Source organism: Dermacentor variabilis, unplaced genomic scaffold, assembly GCF_050947875.1.
Source record: "Dermacentor variabilis isolate Ectoservices unplaced genomic scaffold, ASM5094787v1 scaffold_12, whole genome shotgun sequence".
Lineage (NCBI taxonomy): Eukaryota > Metazoa > Arthropoda > Arachnida > Ixodida > Ixodidae > Dermacentor > Dermacentor variabilis.
The window spans coordinates 58,164,418-58,177,557 of record NW_027460280.1 but is presented as its reverse complement, the minus strand read 5'-3'; the positions used below and the strand labels follow the sequence as shown (position 1 = coordinate 58,177,557).

The following is a 13,140-nucleotide window of genomic DNA, read 5'->3' as shown; positions in this document are numbered from 1 at the left end:
TGGTTGGCGATGGGTAAAAAGGACACCAACCACTGAAAGAATGCAAGAAAAGACCTTTTGGCTCCCCTGACAGTAGCCTTGTTCACAATGAAATCAAGGACGTGCGATACAATGTTTATATGGCTTTAAAATATGACGTAAGCAGTGCGTGTAGATGGGGGGAGGGTTCTGTCATTCTGGTTGAGAGTGCTATCTGTCATTTGGATTAGGAGGGTTTTCCAAGTGGTGTCTTATAGTAAAATTTCTTTCTTTTTCTAATATCTTGGCATTATCCCAATCAATCCTGTGGCCCAAGTCACCTGCATGTTCTGCCAAGGCGTTTGATGTGACTTTCTTTTTTTTTTTCACATCGTTGACATGCTGCTTCAACCGCTGTTCGAAATTGCCTTTCTCGCCGATATATACGCAGTCGCAGCCTTCACATGGAATTGCGTAGACGATGCCAGGAAACTTTGTCTTCGGAAGCTTGTCTTTCACGTTTACCAGCTGATGGCGTAATTTTTGGGATGGCACGTGAGCTACCTGGACGTCATAGCCGTGCAGAATACGGGCTAAGCCCTCGCTCAAACCGGGCACATATGGTTTGGGGGCGCGTTTTCTTGGGAGTACACAGTCAGGCCTTGGAGGCTGAGACAGGTGGCGTTCCACCGAGTTCACAAACGACCTCGGGTAGCCACATGCCGAGAGATTTTGGTGCACATCTTGTCAGAAGCCCGGCTTTGTGCCGTTGTGCAGATACGCTTGGTTCTGCCGACGACAGAGGCTACTACCAATCTTTTCTGGTTCATTGGGAAGTTTGTCACATATTTCGCTTTTTTGACGGGCACACAACCGCAGTCTTCTTGAGTGCGCTCACCTACGCAGTTCGATTACGCTATGGATGTAAATATTAGTGTAAGAGCAGGAACATTTGAGACTTGCGAAATATTCTCATGTGCATGTTTTCTAAGCCTTGAACTATATGTATACCAATGCATCAAATTTTTTTTAAGTTAACACCCGTGTACTTAGATTTAGGTGCACGTTAAGGAACCCCAGGTGGTCGAAATTTCTGGAGTCCTCCACTACGGCATGCCTCATAATCATAAAGTGGTTTTGGCACATAAAACCCCATAATTTAACTTTTTAAATTTAAAATGTTTAATTATAAGTTTAGTTCCTTTTTTTTTACTGCTTTTATTCATGAATAAACAGTACATATATACCAGTGCAAAATATTTTTTTCTCACTTTATGGTCACCTTAGAAAAATTACGGTAAATTTTTTTCAAAATAGGTCCTTCAGAAGAATTGTAATCTGCAATAAAAAAAATCTACCCTGAGCAGTTGCATATGGCAAAAAAAAATCAACGTTGAAAGGGTTAAGCATGCTTGATTCTGTTCACCATTTAGGCATCTGCCTCACGACCGGAGCCTTGAGGACAAGTCCTGTACAAAGTCCTTATGTAGAATCAAATCAGTGGCCACTCCATTCACACAGGACATATTTGAGTTTTATATACTTCCTAAAAGTAAATTCTAACTGTGAACATCCGTGCTCTTCTGCCGTAAATGACAACATTTGCCACAATTAACAATCGACCTTCAGTTGAGAGAAGCCTTCTCACTTCATGTGAGAAAGCTGATTGCAGAAATGAAGCTTAGCACGACAGAAAGCTGAGTTGATAAAGATTCATAATGCAAAAAGGGTAAGGCGTGCAGACACGGACACAAGAGAAGAGAAGTGGACGGCTTTTGTGTTGTCCACTTCTCTTGTGTCCGGGTCTGCACACCTTACCCTTTTAGAAGAAATGGTTGTCACACTTTTAGAACTTCGCCTAATGCATCCATCGAAGCTGCTACCTCTGGCAGTGGCAGCTGGTTGAATGTGGAACATTGTTTGTAGAGGTCACGAAACACGCTCCACAGCCACACGTTCAAATCCACTTTTTGCAACTTCACTCAAAGTACTCGTACCTGCAGTATTACACTGACGCACCTATGTCACAGGTCGGTGTGTTCTATGCAGCACTCGGGCCATCTTTTTTTCTGAATCGGATGCTCTCGCTGAAACAAGTATTTTAGAGCGCAGCTCTTCGGCGCCTGTTCCCACGTTGAACTGCGGCGTGCCTCGTCTTTCCTGGGTGTAACTGAGTGAATGCGGTGCGCAGCGGAGAATGAAAGAAGGCGATAGCAAAGAGAAAAAGCAGAGGATGATGCTATATTGAAAGCACGAGGCAGAAAGCGGAGGAGGAGAATATGGCAAAAGGGTGAGGAGAAAAGCAGAAGACTGATAGCAAGAGAGCACGAGAAGGAAAGGGGAGAAAGCCACCTTGAAGCACCAAGAGATGGCGCACATGTCCTTGGCAGTGGTGGCGCAGCCATTCGGGAGAAAGGAAAAAAAAGAACCAGAAAGCTTGCCTTCGCACACAGCGTTTGCCACAAGTGTTTCCCAGTAACGATTACAGTTGCGTAAGCTGCAGTTGCCGGGAAGCAGCGACTGTGTTGCCTGTCTATATATAGCGCCGTGGCTCTACATGTCGGTGCAGTGATCAGTGAGATGCCTCAAGATATCATAAAATGAAAACGCATATAGAGGTGCGCTCAAATTTTGCATTAGGAAGTATTGTAATCGTCGGTGAATTTTTAGCAACAGAGGCATATGAAGTACTGTCGGTTGAGGAATATCAAAACAGAAAGGCTTTTATATTCACTGATTCTCTAAGTGGTGTAAGATCGTTAATGTCATCTAGTAAATGTAAAGATCTGCTACTAAAGAAACTTTATTTGCACCTGTGCATGACCCATATTTAACCAAAATGTGATTATATGCTAGGTGCCAGAGCATTGAGGTATTCAGGCCAATGTGCTAGCAGACAAACCGCCACATCCGTAGCAGCAAGAGCTTCCAGTTCTTCCATAGCTGTACCCTCTATAGACTCAAGTGGACCCTGAAATGATTTCGAAGATTTTCTACAAACGTACAAGTCATTAGGGCACGTCCTTCTGATCATTAAGTGATATATTTAAGCACTCTTCATGAAGCATGTAATTTATTATAAGGCTTCAAAAATGTGTATCGCTACCAATCATAGCGCCACTGCTCCCCTGCATTTTCAGCCGCTCTCTCACAATTGACATAGTTAGCCCAGTTGACGTCAGCTGAGCAAGCTATCTGATTGGCTACCCAGATTGCGTCACTGATAATATTTACAATTTGATGGTGAACAAATGTTGTTTGTAATATTTAGAATGTTGGTTAATTTGTTTTCATAAAAGAGAGTAACAGAAAGAGAATACACAACGACAATTTATCACTACACTCAAGCACTTCTGGAACACAGCAAGTGTTGTCTGCTCTTGTTTCAGCCTTCTCAACATTGATGTGAGCTGCACGGTCAGTGTAGTCTCGAGCTTTCTTTTCGCAAGCAGCATGGATCGCCCTTGTTTCGTTGTGGGCTGCAAATATAGCGACTGGCGACATTTCAAGTACCCCTCTGCCTGTGAAGGCAGAGCTTAGCCCCAATCACTTGGCGAACGAGTTAAGAAGGAAAAGCTTAGCTAAGGAGGAGGGTCACTTGTAGTCAGGATACGCATACCACCACTCCCGAAGAATATGCATCCCAGTCACCACCAGGATAGGAGGAAAGACGGGGTTAAAGCATTACAAAAATCACTAGTTAAAAAAACAAGGGGTGTTCTACACGGATGCAGTAGAATATGAAAGCAGACCAGGTTTTGTCTCAGTGACGACACAGGCTAACAATGAGAACTCAAAGAGCTGCAGTACCCCGCAAAACAGAGTGGAGGTTGCAGAGGAGGGGGCCATAGCCCTAGCTTTGACTCAAAAAGGGGTCAAAATCATAGTGTCAGATTCCAAAACAGCCATCAGGAATTATACCCCAGGGAGAATCTCCAAAGAGGCGCTCAACATATTGGAGAAAGGATCAATTCCAGAAGAATTAGTAAACCTTATATGGACTCCTGCCCACGAAGACTTGCCTGGCAATGAGAAAGCGCACGCATTGGGCCGAGAGCTTATTTACCGGTACACCAATGCAGCCTCTCCAGCCAGGGAGCCCCTATAAAAAGAAGAAAGCGTAAACACTTACAGTGAAATTCTCACTTATTATAGAATGGGAAGGAAAACACTGCCATAGGCGCATAAAAAACGAAGTTAGCAAGATGAGGTAACATGGAGGCAACTCCAAGCGGGGATGATCTGCAACCCGTACATTCTGAAGAGATGGCACGATAACATTGAGAACATGAATTGCAAACCCTGCGGGGCAAAGGCGGACATGATCCACATAATATGGACATGTCCTAGATACAATAAACCAGATAGGGATTGACAGTCCTGGGAGACTTTAATGACCAGCTCGAAGGAAGATGATCAAAGAGAAGTCATCCGCATGGCCCTGGACACAGCTGAGCTCCAAGGAGCATCAGCCAGCTGAAAAGGGAGGAGCAAGCCGAAGAGACAGGAAGACTCTTGACTCCTCGGGGCTCTTTTTGCAGGTGCAAATAAACATTATTTCTCTTTCTCTCTCTCCAAACCATTTCAGGGACCCTTTAAAGCCCTTCATCCGGAAAAAAAAAAAAAAAACGGGCTATTGGCAACACTCGTGGGATGGTGAAACCTCTAATAAACTCCATATAACTAAGCCACAGTTAGGCACTTTGTCACCCACATTAAGATCACAAAGAACCAATTTCCTGTTTTACAGACTTCATATAGGGCACACGTATGGCACACACAATTACTTGCTCACTGGTGGCCAAACTGCAGGTTGTGATAGATGTGATGAAAGGCAGACTGTCCTCTACGTCCTTGTGGCGTGTCAGGAGGCAGAAGCTGAGTGGAAAAAGCACTTTCCCCTGGCCTACAAGCACCATATCCCCGTTCATCTGCCATTGTTCCTTGGCGCAGAACCGTTTTTGGGATGAAAAATGTTTTAAATTTCTTTAACCATGTCAATGTTTAACAATTGGGTTAAATGTCATAAGCCCAATACATTTGTAGTGCACCCTCTTACAAGAAGGTGCTGCTGCGATAGTAGCAGCACCCAGAGGCATGCAGAGCACATGCCTCTGAGCCCTTGCATTTAAAGGCCCTGGTGAGGCAGTAATACTATTGCCACTAACTCATTTTAGTATAGCGTCCCTTTGTAAACATATATTTTATATTCATAAAATGCTCACCTACACTGTCATTATTTTAATACTTATGTACATTTTATGCACTTTAGGCAACCGATTTTTAGGCTATCTTACAACCATTTTTCACCTACCTATCAATGTTCATTGTTCCATGTCAATGAAAATTCAAGGACAACCCGTCACCACTAGCATGGTGCTCTTTGGCCATATATATCTGGCCCTTGCGCCACTAAGTACTACACATCATCATCATCGGTCAAAAGCCAAGAGGAGGTAGATGAAAGCACAAGGGGTCGCCTCACATCGATGTACACGGACACACTCTCGTGACCTTTGACATCCTGCACAGTTACTTCAATATACTAGGCTGCATAGAAGCTGAAAAGGGGCTGTGGATATTTGAAAAGGGACTGTGATTATCAAAGATTTGGCCCAAATATCAAATGGAAATTACAAGCTTCATTTAGTGATTCACTACTACAACCGTTCCAAAAAGTGTTTAACAGTCAATCTAAGTGCCACATAGTGATAATGAGCTTTACTGAGTGGCTTTTCAATTAAATTTGTTCACTTCCGATTCAAATTCAAATAAGGTTTTGTGTCTTATTTTTGCCTCATCAATAGTGCATCCGCAAACATTATCAGATGCTATGTTTTTCTAGATGACATTATTTTAATGTTTGCCCCCTAAACAACATATCAACAGGGTTCTGCTGTAGCTTAGAGATGTCTGCATACAATAAATACGTCTGAACACAAAAGCTTGTAAAAGTATGCCCTCCGAAACACCTGCATTGTAATGTGGGAATGGTTTTCCCATTGGCCTATTGCAAGCAAATTTCTTTACCTGTTTACAATGACCAAGTTCTTGTGACAGTAATTCTGCACAGCTGTAAACTATGTTGAGTGTACACTTGTCAAGCCTGTGTGCACTGGTCATGTTTGACGTTTCACAGCAGTGTACATTGTTTAGCTGCATTTCTAGGCAATTGTCACCTGTTTGGTAATCTCTCTCATTCTCTTCAACAGTATCACTTGCTTCTTTTTCTTATAGGTACACTGTTGCCTCACTGAACGAACACCTCGCTCAGCAACCATTTAGCATTTTCGAACTCGAAGGGCAAACCTGGTTCCTATGAACGAACTAGAATGCGTCAGCGCGCAGGTGTCACAGTGAATAAGTGGCATCTTCACACAGAAGAGGCAAACAGGGACTAATTCGTTTAATGACAATGTCATTGCCTACTTCAGAAATGTGCTGAAGAAAAGCAAAAGGCTGGTGACTTATGATCACTTCTTCTATCCTAGATATTCAGAAAAGGCCAGGACAGAGATACAAAATACTTGCAGACTGGAACAGCGAAATCTTTCTACAAAAACAGAATATGCATTGGATCCATCATTGTGCCTGTTATCGGTGGCATATCAACAAAAGGTTGGCATGCCAGTTGCAAAACGCAGATACTAAATGCGTATAGATACACAAGTACATGAACTGTACATGTGTTGTGCCAGTCTTTCAAGAAAAATAAAAAAGCCAATGAAGAATTATTGGGAAGACATCAATATGCTACCGTGCTAAACCAGTGCTGCATTCAGTGAAATACGTTTCATGTGGTACACTTGCATTTCAAACTGAAGCTACTAGGTCCACAACGACATAATTATATCCCATGCATTGTGGGAATCAGTTATGCAGAACATATTGCAGGTGGTTGGTTATCTAGCCTCATTTGTGCTTCTCCAAAGTATTACCAGATGGCACAATTCGTCCATCTAAGGTGAGCAATTGTGTGTGACAATGGCAGCCAATCCTGAAGGTGGTGCACTGGAAAATCAAGGCGAGATATGCACCTGCTCGCGAAGTGCGGGATTGAGGAAAAAGTGCTTCAATCATAAATAGCTTCTATGTCCATGATAGCGAATAGGGGACAGTGTCTGCTAAATTGTGCTACATATCTTCTCAATTTCAAACTTCTGCAATATTTTGTGTGAACTGTACCCTATTCGAATCAGTGTACACAGTTGATTTATTATACCCTGAAGAAACACTACAACCTGTTCCATTTCATCCTAAGCCCATCTAGAATGTGGTGCACTATGCAAACTGGGTGACCTGACAGGCTGTAGAATGCAGGATACTTACCTACCAGGAAAGGCTCAGTTAAAGGGACAGACAACTGCTCAGAACATGAATTGAGATAACCTTGCTGATGGAAAGGTTGCCTATTGTATTGGCTAAAATGAGCCCTGTTTTTCTCACTAAATGGGGATTTATATTTTTAATTCACTAAAAGTTGCAAAAAAGTGCCATTGGTGCCCCGCACGGCAAAACATACAAGATGTGTAAGTGACCTATCACGTGACCTTCTACTAGTGTACGCAATTCCTGGTCTTTTTATGAGTATTGAAATGCACTGCACTTTTTTCTGTCAAGTTTTTTCTAGCTTACAATGGGGGGGTGCAGATAAGCCTTCATTTGTAGTGAGTGAGCTGCCTTCGCCTCGTTTTCAATAAGTTGGCTTGGCTCATCTATTGACAGAATAATGATGCTGGGGGCCAGCCAGCCATGATGCACGCTTGTACTTGGGGAAAAGCATGGTACAAATATAAAAAAGGTCTGTACAACAATGTAAACTTATTGTACCGGCCTTTTCGTTTCAAAAGTGGCTGAAAAGGTCAAAATAGAGGTGGTTAACACAGTTGCACTCACTCCTGTGAAATCAGAATGATGGGTGGCTTTCACAATTTGCAATGCAGGCTGTCGTCATCGCTCTCAATTCTCAACGTTGCTGGAGGATGGACTGTCTTTTTTAGAGGCTGCTCAGATGGAATAATCCTACGTGCAGTGTCCAGTGTCTCCAATGCACCGCATGCTGAGCAGGCAGGGGAGGTTGCTATGTCCTTGCTGGACTTACTGGCAGCAGTTGCAAACTAATGCATGATTAGGAAATGAGAATAATTTGCTATTTTCCCTATGAACCTCAATGAATAATTTAAATTAATTTACAAAAATTCACAGGCAGCTACTACAAATAAATATTGCACTTGCTTGTTTCACTTGTGCGATGTTGTCAGGTAAATGTAAAAGAGATCAAATTGTTCTTTGAACAGCATTGACATGTAACGATGTTATATATCCGTATTTGCAATATAACTGTTACGTTTTGCACACCTGTGTTCATTCTGTGCTATGATTAGTTCTCGGAGTATAGTGGCATTTCAGCCATTCTTGCATTACAGCTACCTTTTCTCTCCTATTATTGTTCAAGTAAACAGAAATAGCTAAATGGCTCTTGAAAACAAAAAAAAAAAAAAGCTCAGTCGAAACATATCAAAACAGAGGTGAAAATTTACCTCTGGCTTGTATTTGCAAGTGCGACCACTTGGAATCCATTTCAAATCTCTCTTCATCAAAACAGCTAGCCACGCACCGATAAATTTCACAGCAACTGGCAGCTTTGACTGTGGGGGTAAATTTCCTTTGGTAGTGTATTACCAATGTGATCAGCGCCACAGTAATTGATGCAAAGCTGTTTAATATGCTTCCCAATGAAATCATTGCTACTCCAGTGTATTAACTGAAGCATCAGTTGATGTATTGGAGTAACAATTCTTAAGTGTTACTTCACACAAGAACACACTGACCAGTGGACACCCATTCTACCTGCATCATCCACTCTATTGTGCCACAAAGATCACCTGATTGATATTCCTTACTGCATTGATTGGTGTAGGTACTAGACACCTTGTGCCAGTGTTTCTCAAGCTGTGAAATGACATGAATTCTCAAAAATTTAAAGGGCCCCTCACCAGGCTTCGTCAGAAATTTTCTTTGTGCACCCGCCGTGGTTGCTTAGTGGCTATGGTGTTGAGCTGCTAAGCACGAGGTCGCGTGATCGAATCCCGGCCACAGCGGCCGCATTTCGATGGGGGCGAAATACGAAAACACCCGTGTACTTAGATTTAGATGCACGTTAAAGAACCCCAGGTGGTCGAAATTTCCGGAGTCCCCCACTATGGCGTGCCTCATAATCAGAAAGTGGTTTTGGCACGTAAAACCCCACAATTTAAATTTTCTTTGTGCGTTACAAGTTGTGAAACATCATCGGTGGGAATGTTCTAATGCAAGAATTTCTAAAGGTTCTGTATCGGGCAATATAGGAACAAAAGATGGTTGCAGGCCATTATGCAGTAAGCTGAGCTACCCTCCCCGCAGCAGGTCTTCTTCCCATTGCCTCAACCAGCATCCACATAAAACATTCCTCTCCTGCCTTACATAGCAAAGGACTCGTTTCATTTTTTTGTTCCCTCGTTCATGACCTCCGCCTCCTTTCCTTTGTCTCTTGCTGCAAAATGCATGTCCAGAGGCAGTTGTGTGTACACTCGGCATGTCACGATTATTCCCGGGTTGTTTTTACTGCTTCTGGCTATTTGTGCGCTAGAGGCAACGCATCTTACATGGAAGCACCATTGCGTGTTACTTCCTCTTGCTCGTGGCTGAAGTGGCTTTGTTGAGGATAAGAATGCGTTTGCTTTTGTTTGAATTTTCAGCTGTTTTTGTGGCATACATCAGTGCAGTACTGTTCAGGCACATTTATCATCACCTGATTTAAGCACCACACTTGTCTGTTTGCAATGCCCAAACCTGGTGAGTGGACATCTCTGTCTAGTGTAATATGCGAGACAGACCAGGAAGTGTCTTAGTGAGAAGCTTAAGGAGCATGGTGCACAGGTTCAGGTGTTAGCAGGGTCAGGACGGCTCGCAGACCATTGTAAAGGATGCCAGTGCAGGCCCAGGCATGCACCTGCGTGCATTTTGTGTTTCCCATAGTGCTGTAACCATGTTTCATAATGCTGACCCATACAAATACTCTAGATATTCGTGTGCACATTAGGGTTTCCAGTTCAACTTCTTAATTCTCATTCGTGTTTTTTGAGCTGCCTGAGTTAATGATCACAAGCCTACATTTTGATAGCAGACCTGTTGGCTATAGCGTTGTACTGCTGAGCACGGGGTTGTGGCATCAAATCCCTGCGGCGGCCGTCACAATTCTGTGGGCGCAAGTGCCAAAATGCCCATGTACCGCACATTGGGTACACATTAAAGTTCCTCAGGTGGCAAAAATTATTCTGGAGTCCTCCACTGCAACATACCTCATAATCAGATTGTCTTTTCGGTATAAAGAAGGAATGAAAAGTGAAAGTAAGACTGGAGACCTGTACTCGGCATTAATACCAACTTTGGCAAAAGTGTAGCTGCAGCTGCATTGTGTCATTTATCACGTGTTTGATGCCATACTTGATGTAAATACTTTCTACTTCTGTTGCACTTTCAAGTATACAGTTCGACACCTCTACAACGAAATAACAACAGATTCCTTATGTCCTGGCTGAATTCCTATCTTTCAGATGTATTGTGAATGCCTCTACAGCGAAGACCACTACAGCAAATTTACCTGTATAACAAAGGAATTTAGGAGTTCCTGACAGCTGATTTGTTGCTTTACAACAAACGCACATAGTCTCACCACCACTCACCCCTACCCTCTACAGCCGTTGCTCATCTACCGGTCGATAGCACAAGAAAGGCAGCATGATAAGGTCTGGAAGATGGTGATCTGGACTCATCAGTAGCTTTGGTATACTTCCACCCTCCTCCTGTTAAAGGGCACGTCACAAGGTTTGGCCATATCTAAAGACAAGTGCAGCGTATACATCATGTCTGCTGACGATCATGTCTGCAAAGTAATGCAATGCTGTGTACTGCGAGAACAGCTGAAATTTCAAACCAACTGCTACGTATGCTCTCTCTCAAAGAAGTTCCGCTCCCAGCCAGAGAGTCAAGGTCACGTACAAATGCTCCTACGTAAAATGCAGTGCTTTGGTTAATCATCCAATGCGGAAGGTGCAATGCCACCGCTCTGAATGCGCCGCAGAAAAAGGAAGAGAAGAAAAAGTAATGAGGCTCAACGCGTGAACATGACATGGTCCTTTGGCTCCAGTATGGGAGAAGGCATGGAAGTAACACCGCTTACTAATGCTACTCAAGGCAAAAAGAGCATGCCTTCATTGGCAGTGATGCTCGCCTCTTGGCAGATTGGTAACATGACAGTGACTAAGAAAGTGTCTCTCCCAACCCTTATGTTTCATGAGCAACGAGTACTGCTTTTGTGCACCATCGTCGTTTTGTAGCTGCACATAGTGTTGACAGGAATACAACATACTGTATAATGGCAGGACCAGTTCCTTCCTACTGTGAAGCGCACTGCTTGGCACTTGCTTCGATTAGTGTCTATTTTGTAGTAAAAAAAGGCATGAGGGAACAACATACAAAAGAAAAGCACTTTCCTGCATTCATGACAATCAGAAATGCCCAGAGCAAGACCACTGTGTTTGTCTCCTCCTGTCCCGGTCTTTAGGGTCACAGACCTGACTGTCACGACACACCTGCCATGAGCAAAGGATGAGGAAACAGTTTTATTTGTGGTTGTGACAACAAAAAGGAGAGCATTCTGCTGGCCAGACTGTAACTGCCTTGCAGACGGCTAACAGATGAACATCAGCCGGCAAGGAGATGTGGTAAACAGATATGGACAGTCTAGCCATACTGTTCTTCACACTCTAGCAGTGAGCTGTAGAAACTATAGTTATGGAAACCAACACTGACAATAGTAGCATTCGAGAGTGTGCAGCAGTACCTTCCATAGCTCCTAGGTTTTGCTGCGCAACGTGCCATAATCCTTGATGCCAAAAAGTCTACTTTTCACCGTAAAAACTGTGAAGGAGAAAATTGGCGGCTGTTTTCATTTATTTATTGAATTTATGCTAAATAAACATCTTCTTTTGCTAAAAAATGATGAGCCTGCTCTTTTGCAAGTAGTACGGTGTGCAATATTTACAGCGGAGTGACCTCTGTAAGGAAGGATTTTAGAGGATCCAAATGCCTTTTTATAAAGGGATTTGACTATAGTATAATTTATCACAATGTTATTCTTCTTGCTAATTGTTGAAACTTAAACTTAGTTAACACCTTTGACTTCCTATTCTTTCCACATAACCCATAGAAATATTCACCACTGTTAATGCGAATACAACATCTGAAGATGTTTCTGGTGGGCCAGCCTTGTCACAACGTTGGTGGTAATTTATTTGTTTTCCACATCTGCTTCATATTTTAAATCATCACATCTGCTAATTGCTAAAGCTTGCATTCAGAGATTGTCTTTGAACTTTGTGTTCAGCTATGCAAGTTGTTCACCTGCAGCAGCCATTGGTCATGACTTCTTGTTCGTGAGACTGCATTCAATTCCATGTTGTGGTATTGCCACAGGTGGCACGAAAACACTCCATTTGCTGAAATATGTATATATATATGAAGAATCTGATATATTTAAAACTAATTTAAGGCACTACAACTTGTCATAGCATCTGCAAGAGTACAACTTTATGTAATTATATATGTTATGAATCCAGCTTTGTCTTATTACGAGAAGAAAAGGACCCTTTTAGTTCTTACCTGACCTTGGCTAAAGCCATCATCTTGTGAAAGGTGGTACTAATAGACAAATGGAAAAGCAAATGTGAAGCTGGGCTTGTTACTAATTCAGGACTGTGCAAATAACTGAAGAGTACAGATAAACCACAATGCTGTTTATCCCTTTCTTCTATGCTTCATCTGTGCTGTTAAACAAGCAGTAACGAGCTATGTTGAGCTGCTGTAGTAGTGTTAATGATTCATCTGAAACTGAACTAGCCTTGAGGGGCCACAGATAAAAAGCAACTTAGGGTCAACAGTGACAGTTTACTGTAAAAGGTGGCAAAGCTATAAACCGAGGACACTCCTGTTTGTAGAATGGACTGTGGGCAGCAAAGAGGAGAACATAATGTTGTACAAGTATCCATGACTAAAAAAAAGAAACTAATCAGTTGCTTGGTGCCAAAGTGTGCCGCTGTGCTTCTCTCTCCTTCTTTTTTTTCCACCCCACCCAGGGCTAAC

At 42.7% G+C, this 13,140-nt stretch overlaps 1 protein-coding gene across 1 annotated transcript in view; it reads left to right on the top strand.

The window, feature by feature from the left end:
• Positions 1-13,140, top strand: part of NSD (Nuclear receptor binding SET domain protein) — a 39,907-nt gene that overhangs the window by 16,195 nt on the left and 10,572 nt on the right. The window lies entirely within an intron of this gene.